This window comes from Agelaius tricolor, unplaced genomic scaffold, assembly GCF_023055355.1.
Source record: "Agelaius tricolor isolate 1412-34295 unplaced genomic scaffold, bAgeTri1.0.p SCAF_29, whole genome shotgun sequence".
NCBI lineage: Eukaryota > Metazoa > Chordata > Aves > Passeriformes > Icteridae > Agelaius > Agelaius tricolor.
Genome location: NW_027269289.1, coordinates 2,972,070 through 2,991,192, shown reverse-complemented (window position 1 = coordinate 2,991,192; position 19,123 = coordinate 2,972,070). Strand labels below are relative to the sequence as shown.

Below are 19,123 nucleotides of genomic sequence, written 5' to 3'. Positions count from 1 at the left end.
AGGAAGCGGCGAGAGTAATTGGAAATGCTGGCAGGAGTTGGGCGAAATGATAATAAATAAAAATATTCCCCCTAATAAGCTTGCCAGGAGGGGGGTGGGCTGGAGAAAATCAACATAATTAGAACTGAACCTCAGTGAGGAAAAACAGCCAGCGGGGCGGCGAGCGCTCGGCGCGGAGGAGCGGGGGGAAAGTGGAGAAAACTTTGGGTTTTTACTCAAAAACCAGCAGGGAAAAGATTTCCCCCACCTGTACGAAGCTATCAGGAGGAAAAAAAAGGGTTGGGATGGGAGATGATGTCCAGAGGGATGCATGTGGTGCTCCTGCATCACCTGGGCCAGGCTGGAGTTAAAGCCAAAAATGAGTTTAAAAGTGAAATGGGATTTTGCTCATAGGGCATCATCGAGGAGCATCACTGGGGAACAGGAATTTCTGCTCATCAGATGGGGGAAATACAAATATTATTGCAAAATACAAATATTTTTGCAAAATACAATTATTTTTGTAAAACCTGCATTATTTGCATTAAGAGCAGAAGGCATTAAGGATGTGGATTTGGGGGAACAGGGATAAATCATACCCAAAATCCAACACAAGTAGCTGGAATTCAAGCCAAAAAAAAAAAAAAGCTTAAAAGCCAAATTAAAGCCACAAAAAAGCTTCAAATGAAATGGTTTTTTGCTCACAGGACATCATCAAGGAGAATAATTGGGTAACAAGAATTTCTCCTCATTGGATTGGGGGAAAATACGATTATTTTAGTAAAATACAATTACTTTTGCAAAACCTGCATTATTTACATTAAGAGCAGAAGGCATTAAGGACCTGGATTTGGGGGGAAAGGGAGAAATTGTACTCAAAACCCAACACAAGTGGCTGGAATTAAAGCCAAAAAAAGCTTAAAAGCCAAATTAAAGCCAAATTAAAGCCAAAAAAAAGGTTCAAATGAAATGGGTTTTTTTGCTCACAGGACGTCATCGAGGAGCATCATTGGGTAACAGGAATTTCTCCTCATCAGATGGGGGAAAATACAAATATTTTCTGCAAAATACAATTATTTCTGGAAAATACAAATATTTTTGTAAAACCTGCATTATTTACATTCAGAGCAGAAGGCATTAAGGACCTGGATTTGGGGGGAAAGGGAGAAATCGCACTCGAAGCCCAACAGAAGTGGCTGGAGTTAAAGGCAAAAAAAGCTTAAAAGCCAAATTAAAGCCACAAAAAAGCTGCAAAGTGAAATGGTTTTTTGCTCACAGGACATCATTGAGGAGCATCATTGGGGAACAGGAATTTCTCCTCATTGGATTGGGGGAAAATATGATTATTTTTGCAAAATACAATTATTTTTGTAAAACCTGCATTATTTACATTCAGAGCAGAAGGCATTAAGGACCTGGATTTGGGGGAACAGGGATAAATCATACTCAAAACCCAATACAAATAGCTGGAATTCAAGCCAAAAAAAAGCTTAAAAGCCAAATTAAAGTCAAATTAAAGACAAAAAAAAGCTTCAAAGTGAAATGGTTTTTTGCTCATAGGACGTCATTGAGGAGCATCACTGGGGAACAGGAATTTCTCCTCATCGGATGGGGGAAAATACAAATATTATTGCAAAATACAAATATTTTCTGCAAAATACAATTATTTCTGCAAAATACAATTATTTTTGTGAACCCTGCATTATTTACATTCAGAGCAGAAGGCATTGAGGACATGGATTTGGGGGAAAAGGGATCAATCATACCCAAAATCCAACACAAGTGGCTGTTGGTGGGGTCCTTCTCTGCTCCTAAAATCCTTTCTGTTCCACCAAATAATCCCTGTCCCCTGCAAAACCATCCACACCCTGTTCCCCTTCTCACCCCAACCCAATGATGCTTTAGCAGATTCTCCAAAATAGTTTGCAGCAAAAAAAAAAAGCCATTAAAATGGAGGGTTTGCACCCAAAAAAAGCCATTGAAGCAAAGCTTTGAAGAAAAAAGGTCCTCCAAGCAGAGAACTGTACCCCAAAATGTCCTTAAAATAGGGGCTTGCACCCAAAAATGTACTTTGAGCAGTTCTCAGCAAAAAAAAAATAAATCCTTAAAGCAGAGCTTTGCAGAAATCAACTCTTCACACAGGGGTTTGAACTAAAGGTTTCCCAAAAGGGGTTTGCACCCCCAAAAAAACTCCCTCAAAAAAGGGTTTGCAGCAGAAAAGCAACCTTAAAATAGAGGGTTTGAATCAAAACCAGCCCTTGCATCATAAAATATGCTTTGAATGGCTGTCTGCACCAAAAAAGTCCCTCAAACAGCAGCTTTGCACCAAAAAGCACTTTAAAATAGACAAAAAGGACTTTTAGCCAGGTAAAAAAGGCCTCAGACCGAGTGGATTTACACAAAAACTTCCCCAGGACCTCTTCCCTGTGAAATATCTGCTCCAAAATCCTGCTCCAAAGGGCTGGAATCAATCCCCAGCCCAGCACAGCAAGGCTCTGCCCAAAAGTAGAAAAATTCTGCAAGGGGAATTTTATTTGTCCTTTGAGTTTCTGTTCTACTCAGAGTAGAACTGCTGGGGCAGGTGGGAAAAGCCAAAAATGCTGGGAGTAATCCCAAAAACCTGATCAGGATGGCCCCTAATATAAAATACACAGCAAAATAATAAAATAGACCCCCAAATTAATAAAATATTCTCCCCAATGAGAAAAATATGCAAAAAAATAAAATAAATAAAGCGCCTCCAAATAAATTTAAAAAATTAAATTTGTTTTTAAAAAGATCCCAAATAAATTCTAGAATACAGAAAAAATAAAATGCTTCCAAAAAATAAGAAAATACCCCCAAAATAATAAAGTGCTCAAAAGAAGTAGCAAAATACCCTCAAAATAATAATATAGCTCAAACAAATAACAAAGTACCCCCAAAACAATAAAATACTCCAAATAAATAACAAAATACACTGAAAATAATAAAATAGCCAAAGTAAACAATAAAATAACCCTAAGTAAATAACAAAAAACCCAAATAAACGACGAACTACATCTCAAAAATATTAAATTACTGCCCCAAATAATAAAATACATTGAATAATTAATGAAATATCCCCCCAAATGGTCCAAGAGTCCAAATCTCTGCCCCAGCCCTCTGGAGCAAAGGCAACTTTCATTTAAAAACCACACACGTTTTTTTGCCTTGCCACTTCCCAACTCTGTGAAGATCATTATCACAGAATGGGAGCAGAGATAAAACATTTTTATTTTCTTTTCTTTCCCTTCTAGTGGGATTTTTGAGCAGAGCATCCCCCACTCCCAGCTCTCATGGAAGTCAGCTCATGTTGGGAGTTAATGTTTCGTTAATGCAGAGGGTTTTTTGTTAATTTATTTTACTTTCTTTTACTTTTCCATATTTCTCCTCAGTCAGCAATTATTTTGCTCCCAAAGGGATTATTACAAATCTCCCTGTGACTTTTTTAGCCTTGGTGCCTTCCAGAAGCCACAGGTGATGCTCATGCCACAATGACGTGTTATTAATTAATATTAAATTATTTTAAATTATGTCAAATTATTTCAAATACACGAAATGTTATTGAATAGTATAAAATATTACCAGATCTTATGAAATATTCTGCAAAACTGCAAATATTTCTGCACAAATATTTAGGAGCTGTGGAATTCCTGCACCACCGAGCTGGGATGCTCCAGTGGGTACCACCAGGCTGAGTCCAGCTGGGAAGACAGAGGGCAAAGCTCTGGAAAATTGGGGGGAAACTGGGCTATTTTGGGGCTTTTTAGACCAAAAGAAAAAGAAAACTCCTGGAGGAGGAGTAGTGGAGAGTGTGAGAGCGTGGGTGGGAAGTCCCTGTGACTTTTTCAGCCTTGGTGCCTTCCAGAAGCCACAGGTGATGCTCACGCCACAATGACGTGTTATTAAATAATAGTAAATTATTTTAAATTATTTTAAATTATGTCAAATGATTTCAAATACATGAAATGTTATTGAATAGTATAAAATATTACCAGATCTTATGAAATATTCTGCAACCCATGTGCACAAATATTTAGGAGCTGTGGAATTCCTGCACCACCGAGCTGGGATGCTCCAGTGGGTACCACCAGGCTGAGTCCAGCTGGGAAGACAGAGGGCAAAGCTCTGGAAAACTGGGGGGAAATTGGGCTATTTTGGGGCTTTTTAGACCAAAAGAAAAATAATACTCCTGGTGGAGGAGTAGTGGAGTGTGTGAGAGCATGGGTGGGAAGGAAGAGGGAGGTGGAGTTGGGGGAGAAGCGAGCAAGGAGCGAGCACAGAGCGCGCACCCAACGCCTCGAGTTTCAGCTTTTCTGTTTGTCACATCCTGAGCTGGACAATTCCTAACCCTGAACTCCTTCCACAGTGTCAGCCAGCTCTCTTCTCAGTCTGCTCAGCCAAAACAATTATTATTGATTATATAATTATGCCTGATTATTATCCTGGACTCAGAACCAAGGACACCCAAAAGCCCCAGGTCCCAACAATTGTTTTAAAAAGTGAATTGGGGAGGAGCAAACTGGGGCAATGGGACTTCATTGCCTGAAGCTGTAAGTGGAGAATTAACCCTGATATTTAATGGACCAAACTGATAATTGTGTGAGAAACTCGTGACCCTGCCCATGCTGGGTGCAGCCCCTGGGAGGCTCTGACTGCCCAAGGTGTGGCTGGTAAAGGCCTCTCATAAATCCCCACTTTATTCTCTGACTCTGTCTGGCCTCTGTTCCAGGAGCCACCCCAAGGCATCAGCAGAGTGAGCAGGGAGTGAGTAAGGAGGGAGTAGGAGCTGGGAGTGTGCAAGGATTGTGCACGGCTGCTGGGAGCACGCCCCACTTCCCATTCCTTAAAATCCCATCCAATTTCCTGAAATTCACTTTTTCTCTCAATTAAAAAAATAAACAAAAATTAATAATATCTTCTATTTAAATATACAGTTATAAATATTACATATATATGACTACATATTTATAATATATTGTATATATCTATTATATATTACCTATATGTTTAATTATGTATTAAAATAGTATCTAGAATTTGGTTTTATATATTATTTTATATTATTATATCATATCATGTTACATTATATATAATGTTATTATGCATAATTATATTATTCTATCATATAGTATTATATTATACATTCTATAGTATATATATTATTTTATATTATTATATATTACCTATATGTTTAACTATGTATTTAAATAGTATATAGAATTTGGTTCTATATATTATTTTATATTATTATATATTACCTATATGTTTAACTATGTATTAAAATAACATATAGAATTTTAATATATTATTTTATATTATATCATATAATATTACATTATATATAATATTATTATACATAATTATATTATTCTATCATATAGTATTATATTATACATTCTACAGTATATATATTATTTTATAGTATTATATATTACCTATATGTTTAACTATGTATTAAAATAGTATATAGAATTTGGTTTTATATATTATTTTATATTATTATATCATATAATATTACATTATATATAATGTTATTATACATAATTATATTATTCCATCATATAGTATTATATTATGCATTCTATAGTATAGATATTATTTTATATTATTATATATTACCTATATGTTTAACTATGTATTTAAATAGTATATAGAACTTGGTTCTATATATTATTTTATACTATTATATCATATTACATTATATAAAATGTTATTATACATAATATTATTCTATCATATAGTATTATATTATGCATTCTATAGTATAGATATTATTTTATATTATTATATATTATTTTATTTTATATATTTATTTTTACATATACACACACTATATACAATATATAGACACACTATATAATTTTTATCCATATTATTTATTATATAAAACAAATACAGAGATAACATAGCTTACCCTATATCTAATAATACTTTATACATATAATAGAGGTATCTATAAAGTCTATATTATATTTTGTATTTTCTCTTTTATACTCTATATATCCATTATTGCCATTCTCATACATATTAATTATATTCTAAAGCTATATTAGATATTTTATATATATTATAATCTCCAATATCTCATATATTTATGATATCATATATCACAGATATTTTATACTACATTGTATATCATATCATTCAACTACATAAATTCATGTCTGATAGGTAATTTATGGAAAACCCACGGTTCAGCCCCTATTTTATATAAAATATATGGATTTTAAGACCCAACCCACAGTTCAGCCCCTACAGACACCCTGTAAAATAAATCCCAAACCTGAAGGATCCCTTCCCATGGGAGAGAAATGTGGAATAGAACACCTGGGATGGAATAGAACACCTGGGATGGAACACATCCCCTTCATGGATCTCAGGTGAGATTTACTGAGAAAGAACAGGATTTGAGGTATTTGGGAATATCTCATTTACAAGGATCTATTCTAGTCCATTCCATTCCATTTAATCCAAAGTGAATTTGCTCAGAGGTTCCCATGGAGGCTGAGAGAAACAGGAATCTTTAGGAGAAAAAGCAACACCTTGACACAGAGATGCACAACCTGGGAGTGAATGGGACTTTCCAGAACTGGCAAGAATTTCCTTCCTGAATTTCCTGAATTCATTTTCCTGATTTTCCTGATTCTGCAGGATTCTGCTATCCTGGCATTGCAGCTCTTTGGAGAAAATCCAATTTATTCTTCAACAAATCCCCTTTTGCTGCAACACCACAAGACACCAATGATGATTTTGGGGCCACTTTAGATCCTCAAAACCCCACTCTGCCTTTTCCTGATAAACCATCCCAAGTAAGCCAAAACCCTCTGGAATTTGGTATTTGCACCAGAAATCCATCAATTTTGTGTGACAACAAATGGGTTGCAGGGAGCAACTCCTCTAAATTTTTGGGAGGGGGGACAGAAAATCATTTTCAGGCTTGCAAGAAGGAATTCATTTGCCCAAGCCGCGTTTGCATGCCGCGTTCCCAGCGGGAATTTGGCAGTAGCCAAGTGGAAAGGTTTATTTAGCCGGGAGCGGCGCTGCCTTCACAAACATTTCCCCTTATCCAGCAGGGAGAACCTCACCAACCGAAAGGAGATTTAATTAGTGAAAATCTCGTTAGGCAAACGAAATTATCCGTAAGACAATCCCGCTCTGGACAGGGGGTGATTAAACAGAGGCGTTAATGGGGATGGGGGGGCTGGGAGGACACCGCGGCCCCACCCCCTCCCCCGTGCCTGCCGAAAAGCCCTTGAGCGTCTCATCAGCTCACCTTGATTGCATCATGCAAATTGCAATTAGCTTTTCCTTTCATCACCCCAGAAAACAGGAAAAAAAATAAAAAACAAAAAGGTATTTTGGAGGTGCGGGCGCAGCAACCCCCAAAATTTGGGAGTGGTACCCAGGGGATGCTGTGCCTGCATCCCAGCACTGAGTGATGCAAACGGCGTTTTTAAAGTTATTTTGAGAGATTTGGTTATGATTTCCAGCTCTTACATGAGGGTTTTTTAACCTAAAGATGTGGGGGTTTTCTCACTGGTCTCTGGGGGCCACCAAACCCTCCTGGGGGCTACTAAATCGTACCAGGGCCACCAAACCCTCCTGGGGGCCACTAAATCCTGCCAGGGCTACCAAACCCTCTGGGGAGCCACCAAACCCTCCTGGGGGGACACCAAACCCTGTGAGAGCCACCAAACCCTGCCAGGGCCACCAAACCCTCCTGGGGAGGCACCAAACCCTGTCAGAGCCACCAAACCCTGCCAGGGCCACCAAACCCTCCTGGGGGCCACCAAACCCTGCCAGGGCCATGAAAAGCTCCTGGGGGCCACCAAACCCTTCCAGGGCCACCAGACCCTGCCAGGGCCACCAAACCCTCCTGTGGGGACACCAAACCCTCTGGGGGCCACCAAACCCTCCTGGGGGCCACTAAATCCTGCCAGGGCCACCAAACCCTGCCAGGGCCACCAAACCCTCCTGGGAGCCACCAAACCCTTCCAGGGCCACCAGACCTTGCCAGAGCCACCAAACCCTGTCAGAGCCACCAAACCCTCCTGGGGGCCACCAAACCCTTCCAGGGCCACCAGACCCGGCCAGGGCCACCAAACCCTGCCAGAGCCACCAAACCCTGTGAGAGCCACCAAACCCTCCTGGGGGCCACCAGACCCGGCCAGAGCCACCAAACCCTGTGAGAGCCACCAAACCCTCCTGGGGGCCACCAAACCCTGCCAGGGCCACCAAACCCTGCCAGGGCCACCAAACCCTCCTGGGGGGACACCAAACCCTGCCAGGGCTACCAAACCCTCCTGGGGGGACACCAAACCCTGCCAGGGTCACCAGACCTTGCCAGAGCCACCAAACCCTGTCAGAGCCACCAGACCCTGCCAGGGCCACCAAACCCTGCCAGGGCCACCAGACCCCCACGTGCAGAACTCTGAGGGCGTTGCTGAGGCAGCTCAGAAGTGCAGGGAAAGCTGCAAGGGCTGAGAGCTCAGGCTGGGCTGCTCCAGAATCCACCAGGACTGACCTTGGGGGTGGTGGCACGGCCACTGCTCTTTGTCCTCCCACTTCAGCAGGATGTCACAGAGCCACCTGTAAAAACCATTGATTCAGGGCAAGAGAAGCCTTCCCTTTGCCAGAAGTCCTTAAAAATGAGGGGAAAAAAGCCAAAACCTCATAAAATCTGTGCCCAGCAAACACTCCTGGGTTTCATATCTATAATTACATTTATCCAGCTCTTGATCAAGGTGAATCCCTAGGGACCTCACCCCATGCAGCTCCAAGTTTGAGCATCCCTAAAATGATGATTCCCACCCCCATCAGCTCCCAAGTCTGGAGGAAGACACAACATTGCCATCACCACCTAAAAACGGGGAAATTTCAGAGTTTTTAGATGCAGAGGGAAGATGAAAACCACCCAGGGATGCATCAGGCTGCAGGTGGAGTGAGGAGATGGATGCTGAAGGAATGACCCAGCTGATGTCACACAGAGAAACACAAATTCAATCCCAGCTGGCAAGGCCCAGGGCATCTATTCCCCATATATCACATTCCCAAATATTCTTCCACTATATTCTCCAATATACCAATATATTATATATTATTATAAATATATTATATTATATTATATTATATTATATTATATTACATTATATTATATATTTATATACTATATTATATAAATATATATAATATATAATCTATAATAATATATATTATTATATATTATATTATATATATACACCGATATATTATATTATATATATATAATATAATTTATAATAATATATACATATTATATATATTATACATATAATATAATAATATATAATAATATATATATAATATATACCAATATATTATATATATTTTATATATATATATATATATATATATATATATATATATATATATACACCAATATATAAATATATATATATTTATATACATATAGATGTATAAAACATTGTATTTCCCAATATATATACAGGGAAATATATTATATTATATTATATTATATTATATTATATTATATCATATCTCATTTTCTTCAATACATAACAATATTTCCAAATATTTTCTATTCCTAAATACATTCCCCACCATCATATATTTTATATTCCCCTATCAATAAATAAACATATATATATGTTATATATAATATATACATGCATACAAATACCCTTTTTTAGATAGATAGATAGATAGAATATTATACAATATTTCCAAATATTTTCTATTCCTAAATATATTCCCCACCATCATATATTTTATATTCCCCTATAAATAAATAAATAAAAAAATTTATATATATATATGCTATATATAATATATACCTGCATACAAATATATTTTTGATAGATAGATAGATAGATAGATGATAGATAGATAGATAGATATAGAAAGAATATTATTTGCACTGCCCTTAACTTAAAATTGATTCAGAGGCTGCAATTAACACAATTCTTTGAATTTTTCTGCAATATTCATCAATTTTTTTCTACATCTTAGGCTCAGTTTACCGTTGTCCAACTTCTGCCATGAATTTGCTGAGTTTTGAGCAAAACCCATTTAATTTTTGTCAGGCAAAAGGAGTTTATCCTTTAAAGATCCTTACCAGATCCCACTCTCGGGACACAAAAAAAACCCTGAAAAATGTGGTTTTATTTAAAATCTGGTTTCATCTGAAGGTCAGATTTTACTAATAAGTTGTTTTTAAAGAAAACTATCGATGGGCACCAGGTTTGGATGGGAAAAACTTGGGCATCAGATGTGCTAAAATCCATTTTGGGATGAGAGGGAAGTGACCAGGCCAGCAGCACAGGATGTTTGACCCTTGTGGGGTTTTGGGGAATTTCCATTTAGAACTGAGAATGGGTCTGGAATTTGGGTGCTCTGCACAGCCCTTGGGTGTGTGGGAGGCTTTAACTGGGGTGCCCTGTGAGCACCTTTGCTAATTGGGGACCTGGGCTGATTGGGGTACCCTACAAGCCCCTTTGCTAATTAGGGGGTTTGGCTGGAGTCTTTCATTTGGGTGCTCTGCAAGCATCCCTGATGATTGGGGTGCCTACTCAGTCTTTGTTAATTAGGGGCTGATTGGGATACCCTACAAGCCTGGGCTGACTGGGGTACCCTACAAGCCTGTAGGACCTTGGCTGATTGGGGTACCCTACAAGCCCCTTTGCTAATTGGGGACCTTGGCTGACTGGGGTGCCCTACAAGCCCCTTTGCTAATTGGGGACCTTGGCTGATTGGGGTGCCCTACAAGCCCCTTTGCTAATTGGGGGGTTTGGCTGGAGTCTTTAATTTGGGTGCCCTGCAAGCATCCTTGATGATTGGGGTACCAACTCAGTCTTTGTTAATTAGGGTGCCACATCAGGGTCTTTGCTAATTAGGGTGCTCTGTGAGGAGCTTTGCTGATTTGGGCACTCTGATGAGGTGATTAATTTGGGAACCCTGCAGGGACCTCAGCTCATCCCCACCCCCTGGGGGCTAATTCAGATCCCTGCCACCATCTCTGCCATGCAGGTGCCACACCAGGCTCTCTGCCAATTAAAGGCCCTTCCATGACCTTTCCTGATTTGGGTGCCTGGTTGGCATTTTTATTTTTTGTGCCCCACGAGGAGCTTTGCTAACGAGGGTGCCCTGTCAGGGTCTGTGCCAAGCAGGTGCCATCCCCTGGCCATGCCACCCTTGGGTGCCCTGCTGAACTCCTTCCCCCAGGTGCCCTGAAGGGGTCTCAGGTGCCTCAGGCACTGAGTGATGAAAATGTCATTTTTAAAGTTATTTTAAGAGATTTTGTTACTATTTCCAGCTCTTACAGGAGTTGGTTTTTTTACCCTAAAGCTGTGGGTGTTCTCACACTTGGCTCTTCAGGTTCATGAGCAGCAGGTGACACAAGTGACAGGACAGAGGTGACACCGCTCCTGCCTTGCTCTGGGATGCTCCATGGGCAACCCAGCCTGGGCAGGATGTGGCTGCACCCATCCCTCAGTCATAGGAATGGCTTTAGATCCCAAAATCCTGCCAGGAGCAGGCTCAGGACGTGGCCCCATCCATCCCTCACCTACAGGAATAGCTTTGTATCCCAAAATCCTGCAGGAGCAGGCTCAGGATGTGGCTGCACCCATCCCTCAGCTACATGAACAGCTCTGCATCCCAAAATCCTGCCAGGAGTCAGTTCAGGATGTGGCTGCATCCATCCCTGAGGTACAGGAATGGCTTTAGATCCCAAAATCCTGCCAGGAGCAGGTTCAGGATGAGGCTACATCCATCCCTCAGCTCAGCTACATCACAAAATCCTGCTAGGAATGGGTTCAGGATGTGGCTGCATCCATCCCTCAGCTCAGCTACATCCCAAAATCCTGCCAGGAATGGGTTCAGGACATGGCCTCATCCATCCCTGAGGTACAGGAACAGCCTCCCATCCCAAAATCCTGCCAGGAATGGGTTCAGGACATGGCCTCATCCATCCCTGAGGTACAGGAACAGCTTCCTATCCCAAAATCCTGCCAGGAGCAGGTTCAGGACGTGGCCTCATCCATCCCTCAGCCACAGGAATGGCTTTAGATCCCAAAATCCTGCCAGGAGCAGGCTCAGGACGGGGCCTCATCCATCCCTGAGGTACAGGAACAGCTTCCCATCCCAAAATCCTGCCAGGAATGGGTTCAGGACATGGCCTCATCCATCCCTGAGGTACAGGAACAGCTTCCCATCCCAAAATCCTGCCAGGAGCAGGCGATGCCCACCCCTGCAGGGCATGGAGCAGCCCCTGGGATGCCTCACTGCCATCAGAGCATCCCAAAATCCCATCTGCAGCCCCCACGCCGCATTAATGGCTCCTATTTTGCTAATTGTACAAACCTAATGGGGGAAGGAGCTGGCAGGGGAAAAAAAAAAGGGTAATGGCCATCAGGGCAGCAATAAAGCAAAATTAATGGGCTGTGGGAAGAAATCATGTCCACTTAATGCCAGCGCTGGAACTCGGGGCCAGCCCGGAACGCCAGGGGGGGTTGCTGTGCCCCGAGGTCACTCCCGAGCACGACAGGGAGGGAGGGGACAGCAAAGAGCAGGAGGGGGACATCCCCAGGGCTGGAGAGCAGGAGCGGGGACAGTGCCGGGGACAAGGGACAGAGGGACAGGAACGCTGCTGAGACACACCAGGGCTGGCACTGCGCCTTCAAATGGGGACAGCTGCTTTTTATCTCCTTTGAATTTTATTTTATTTCCAATTTTCCTTCTTTCCTTTTGCTTTTTTCCAATTTTCTAATATTTTTCTGTTTTGCTTTTTCACATTTTATTTTCTTTTACCATTTTTCCTTTTTATTTCCCTTTTTCTAATATTTTTCCTTTTTTTCATTTGGCTTTATTGCTTCTAATTAACCCTTTTTTTCATTTTCCCTTTCCTTTTTACTGTTTCCCTTTTCTCCCACTTTTGCTTTTTTATTTTTTTACCCAGCTTCTTTTTTCTTTTTACTTCTATTTCCCTTTTTTTCCCCTTTTTTTTTCTTGTTTTTCATTACAATTTTTCCTTCTTTACTTCCTTTTTTTCTTTTTATTTCCCATAGAGAAAGGAAAACAATTTTCCCACTACAAAGCAGAAAAAACCCACCCAAACCTCTAAGCCAGCAGACAGGGATGCTGGTGTAGGACACCACCCAAGGATTCCCAATCCTTATTTTCACTCTGTCCCATCCAACTTTTTCCTCAGCCCTGCTTCATCCCAATAAAAATTTAATTACTTTGTGATTTTTGCTTGCCCTGGAACAAAAATCCAGTGCACAAATATCCCTGTTCCCAAAGGGATGGAGATAAGACTCATCCCAAACTTTCCCTTTGGACTAAAAAAAAAAAACCAAAACAAACCAAACCAAAACAAAGAAAAAAAAAACCCAAAACACCACAAAAAACTTTAGCACATAACTTTGGGTAGGAGTAAAGCTCTTCATTCTAGGAAAAGTGGGATTAGAAGTGGATGTGGAATACTTCTGTGAAGTTGTGCAAATACAGATGTGAGCGGGCATCACCAACACTTAGAAAATTCAAATTATCTGTATCCAATCAAATGGCCCTGCCAGGAGCCCAAACAATCCAGGAAAATGCCAGGAAAACCCAGGGGTTTGTATCAATGCCCCAAATCATACTGGGAGCGAGGGTCCAGCTGCTCTTCCAGCAGCCCCAGCCAGGCCCCACTCCCAGCCCCTGTCTGGGATGGCTCCTTCACCCACCCCAAACGCCAGGGGAGGCTGGGGAGCTTCTTCCTATGGGAAAAATCCCAACAGTTTTTTCCTGAAAATGCCCAGAGGGGATCATTAGTTTTTTTTTTAAATGCTCCTATTTTTGAGGAGCCACTTAGGGCTGGGGAGGATGGGAATGATGGATTATCCCAGGCTGGAGCAGGGATGCTCCAGCTCCCTGTGAGCAGGGATACAGGGATACAGGATCGACCTGGGCTGGAGCAGGGATGCTCCAAACCCCTGTGAGAAAGGATACAGGGATACAGGATCAACCTGGGCTGGAGCAGGGATGCTCCAAACCCCTGTGAGCAGGGATACAGGGACCAGAGATCATCCCAGACTGGAGCAGGGATACAGGGATACAGGGATCATCCCAGACTGGAGCAGGGATGCTCCAAACCCTTGTGAGCAGGGATACAGGATCAACCTGGGCTGGAGCAGGGATGCTCCAAACCCCTCTGAGAAAGGATACAGGGATCAGAGATCATCCCAGGCTGGAGCAGGGATACAGGGATCAGAGATCATCCCAGACTGGAGCAGGGATACAGGGATCAGAGATCATCCCAGGCTGGAGCAGGGATACAGGGATCAGAGATCATCCCAGACTGGAGCAGGGATACAGGGATCAGAGATCATCCCAGACTGGAGCAGGGATGCTCCAGACCTCTGTGAACAAGGATACAAAGCTCATCTCAGGTTGGAGCAGGGATGCTCCAAACCCCTGTAAGAAAGGATACAGGGATCAGAGATCATCCCAGACTGGAGCAGGGATACAGGGATCAGAGATCATCCCAGACTGGAGCAGGGATGCTCCAGCTCCCTGTGAGGAAGGATACAAAGCTCATCTCAGGCTGGTGCAGGGATGCTCCAGCTCCCTGTGAACAAGGATACAAAGCTCATCTCAGGCTGGTGCAGGGATGCTCCAGCTCCCTGGCACACAGTGAGCAAGGATACAGGGATCATCCTGGCTGGAGCAGGGATGCTGAGGGATGTTCCAGCTCCTGTGAGATGATACAGGATCATCCTGGCTGGACCAGGGATGCTCAGGGATACAATGAGTACAAGCATCACCCACAGCTGGACCAGGGATGCTCCAGCTCCCTGTGGGCAGGGATGCAGGGATCATCCTGGGCTGGAGCAGGGATGCTCAGGGATACCCCAGCTCCCTGTGAGGAAGGATACAGGATTATCCCAGGCTGGAGCAGGGATGCTCCAGCTCCCTGTGGGTAGGGATGCAGGGATCATCCTGGGCTGAACCAAGGATGCTCAGGGATGCTCCAGCCCCCTGTGCACACAGTGAACAAGGATACAGGATCATCCCAGACTGGACCAGGGATGCTCCAGCTCCCTGTGAGAAAAGATACAGGGATCAGGGATCATCCCAGGCTGGAGCAGGGATGCTCAGGGATACCCCAGGGATACCCCAGGGATGCTCAGGGACACCCCAGCTCCCTGTGAACAAGGATACAGGGACTGTCCTGGGCTGGACCAGGGATGCTTCAGCTCCCTGTGAGGAAGGATACAGGATTATCCCAGGATGGAGCAGGGATGCTCCAGCTCCCTGTGCTTGGGCACCAAGCAAGGACACAGGGATCATCCTGGGCTGGAGCAAGGATGCTGCAGCTCTCTGTGAACAAATATACAGGGATCAGGAATCATCCCAGGCTGGAGCAGGGATGCTCAGGGATGCTCCATGTCCCTGTGCACACAGTGAGCAAGGATACAGGGATCAGGGATCATCCTGGCTGGAGCAGGGATGCTCAGGGATGCTCCATCTCCCTGTGCACACAGTGAGCAAGGATACAGGGACCAGGAATCATCCCAGGCTGGAGCAGGGATGCTCAGGGATGCTCCATCTCCCTGTGCACCCAGTGAGCAGGGATACAGGGATCAGGGATCATCCTGGCTGGAGCAGGGATGCTCAGGGATGCTCCAGCTCCCTGTGCTTGGGCACCAAGCAAGGATACAGGGATCATCCCAGGCTGGAGCAGGGATGCTCAGGGATGCTCCAGCTCCCTGTGAGGAAGGATACAGGATCATCCCAGGCTGGAGCAGGGATGCTCAGGGATGCTCCATCTCCCTGTGCACACAGTGAGCAAGGATACAGGGACCAGGAATCATCCCAGGCTGGAGCAGGGATGCTCCAGCTCCCTACACACAGGGAGCAGATCAGGCACCCAATACAGATTTGCTCAATTCCCAGACTTTCCCCACAAGGATTCAAGCTGTGCACGTGGAAAACCAAACCAGGCACGAGCTGTTTCGCTGGCCTGGCAGCAAAGGGAGGAGCGAGCTGGTGTAAATAAAGGCGGGACGGCACCGAGGGAGGCGCTGGTGCCCCGAGGCTGCCGGGCTCAGGTTGCAGGATCCACCGGGGGGTTGCGGGCAGCTATTTTGGGCTCGGGGATATCATTTCACCAACGATTCCCCGCAGTTTCATGTGACACGGACCCAGCATCCCTAAAATAAACGGGGACTACACCCCGTCTTAAAGGGAATGGAAACAGAAATGGTAAATGGGATAGCAGGCACCCAAATTGGTGTGAAGGATTTGCCTTATTTCATTTCAAATACACAGCAGGGGCAAAAAGCACTTTGGATTTCAGCAGATATTTGGGAATCTTGTTCATTAATGGTACAGTGGACACGAAGATGCAGCTGAGATGCAGAGCTGGGGATCACAGAGGGATTTGGTGGATTTTATGTTGCATTTGGGGAGTTTTCCCGTGGACATTAAAAATAAATAAATAAGAACTCTGCACTTGGTCCCTGCCAGTGACAGGCTCAGGGCTCCCTACCCAGAGCAGCAGAAAAATGTGAGGCTCCACGTGCCAAAATAGCAAAATAATTTGGGAGAAATTTGTTATTCACTGACTTCTTCCCCTACTGTGCAATGAGTTGAATGAGGATTTTTGCTGTTTGGGGCTAAAAATCTCAGATTTAGGATTATCCCCATTCTTACAGCCATTTCACTGCTTAATTTTATTGTACATTAAAAGAACTTTATATTAGACATGTTTCTATTAGACATGTTTCTATATTAGACATGTTTCTATTCACTGCCTAATTTTATTGTACATTAAAAAGACTTTATATTGGACATGTTTCTATTAATTGTATTGATTGTATTTATTATTAATGTTATATACATTCTATATATTATATATATAAAATGCATATATATTTATATATAAAATATATATAAAATACATTTTATATTATATATAAATATATAAAATACATTTTATATTATATATATAAAATATATATAGTTATATATAAAATATATATAAAATACATTTTAAATAATATATATTAAATATATATTATATATAAAATATATAAAATACATTTTATATAATATATATAACATAAAATATATAGTACATATTATACTATTATATATTGTATATATTGTATATATAAATAAATATATATAAATATAAATATAAATAAATATAAATATAATATATAATATATTATATATATATATATATATATATACTATAGTACCTAATAAAAGTTCATTAACATATCCCAATCTCTTCATTGAAAACTATCATTTATCAGCTGGAAAAATCATCTCCATCTCCTGTGGAAGATTAACATCACTTTTGGCAGCTAGAACTCAGCAGCAAGTTTCAAATTTCTTTCAGCCTCCATTGCTGCAGCTTTATTCTGTGTTATTCCCCTTCCTCGCTTGCAAATGAAATGTAAAGTTTGAAATTCAGGTTGTAAGCAAAAAAAACCAGCACAGGGACAAGGAATTTTCCAAGAAACTGAAAATCCCCCAAGCTGATGGACCCAGCTTGGCAGGAGGAGCAGCAGGGGCTGTGCACAAGCACCCACGTGGGATTTTTCACCCTGGAAATCAGCACTGGGATGTTCACTTTGCATCAGAAAAGTTCTTTTCCTTTGGATAAGCACCCACAAAATGGTAGCAGCATTGCTAAAAGCAGATGAGAGGCACTAAAAGTGGATGGGCAGCCCTAAAACTGCAGCAGAATCCCTGAAACTGCAGCAGAATCCCTAAAACTGCAGCAGAATCCCTAAAACTGCAGCAGCATCCCTGAAACTGGATAGGCAGCCCCGAAACTGCACCAGCATCCCTGAAACTGCACCAGCATCCCTGAAACTGGATAGGCAGCCCTAAAACTGCAGCAGAATCCCTAAAACTGCACCAGCAGCCCTAAAACTGCACCAGCATCCCTAAAACTGCACCAGCAGCCCTAAAACTGCAGCAGAATCCCTGAAACTGCAGCAGCATCCCTGAAACTGCAGCAGAATCCCTAAAACTGCACCAGCAGCCCTAAAACTGCACCAGCAGCCCTAAAACTGCACCGGCAGCCCTAAAATTGCAGCAGAATCCCTAAAACTGCAGCAGAATCCCTGAAACTGCATTGGAATCCCTAAAACTGCAGCAGAATCCCTAAAACTGCATTGGAATCCCTAAAACTGCAGCAGAATCCCTAAAACTGCAGCAGCATCCCTAAAACTGCAGCAGCATCCCTAAAACTGGATAGGCAGCCCTAGAACTGCACCAGCAGCCCCAAAACTGCAGCAGAATCCCTAAAACTGCAGCAGAATCCCTAAAACTGCAGCAGCATCCCTGAAACTGCACCAGAATCCCTAAAACTGCACCAGCAGCCCTAAAACTGCACCAGCATCCCCAAAACTGCACCAGCAGCCCTAAAACTGCACCAGCATCCCCAAAACTGCAGCACCATCCCTTTTTTCCATCAGAAAAGTTCTTTTCCCTCAGGAATGCATGAACAGTTGATCACCAGCTGCACTCTGCCATGGGGGGACAAGATTTTCCTCCCCCAAAACTGCCCAGCACTCCCATTGCTTTCCTGTGTAATAATTCCCTCTTATCAATCAATTGATTGATAATTTTCTATTATAAATCAACCACTATTTTTATTATAAATCAATAATTTTCTGTTACAACCTGATCCTTTACTTTCTATTATAAAGTCCTTGACTTTCTATGTATTTCTATTATAAATCCATCAATAATTTCCTAGTATAAATCAATCCAGATTTTTCTCCTATTAATCAACCCACTACTTTCTATTATGAATCAATCAACAAATTGCCCACTATAAATCAATCAACCCACAATTTTCCACCCCAAATCAGCCAATAAATTTTTATTAGGAGCAAACCAACTCCTGACTTGCTCTTCCAAATTGATCCATTGATCATTTGCTATTAGATCCCAATCAACCTTTGACTTTTGGAGTATCAATCAATCAATCAATCAATGGGTTTCACTCGGAGTGCATTAATTGGAATGAATTTGATGCTGGCTGAGTTCTGCTGGGCTGACAGCCCCCACAGCCCCAGCAGGAATTTCCAGCCACTGTGGCTCATCCCCACTGCCC

General features: G+C 42.3%; 1 protein-coding gene across 4 annotated transcripts in view; it reads right to left on the bottom strand.

Moving 5' to 3' along the window:
• The window catches only part of PKNOX2 (PBX/knotted 1 homeobox 2), a 109,730-nt gene that overhangs the window by 75,045 nt on the left and 15,562 nt on the right, over positions 1 to 19,123 (bottom strand). Inside the window, exon 1 of one of the 4 annotated variants that reach the window (XM_071449627.1) lies at positions 8,528 to 8,546. The exons of the other annotated variants lie outside the window; for them this stretch is intronic. The gene's annotated coding sequence lies outside the window, so the exon portion shown is untranslated. Of the gene's footprint in view, positions 1 to 8,527; positions 8,547 to 19,123 lie in introns of those variants that run through there. 4 annotated transcript variants of the gene reach the window in all.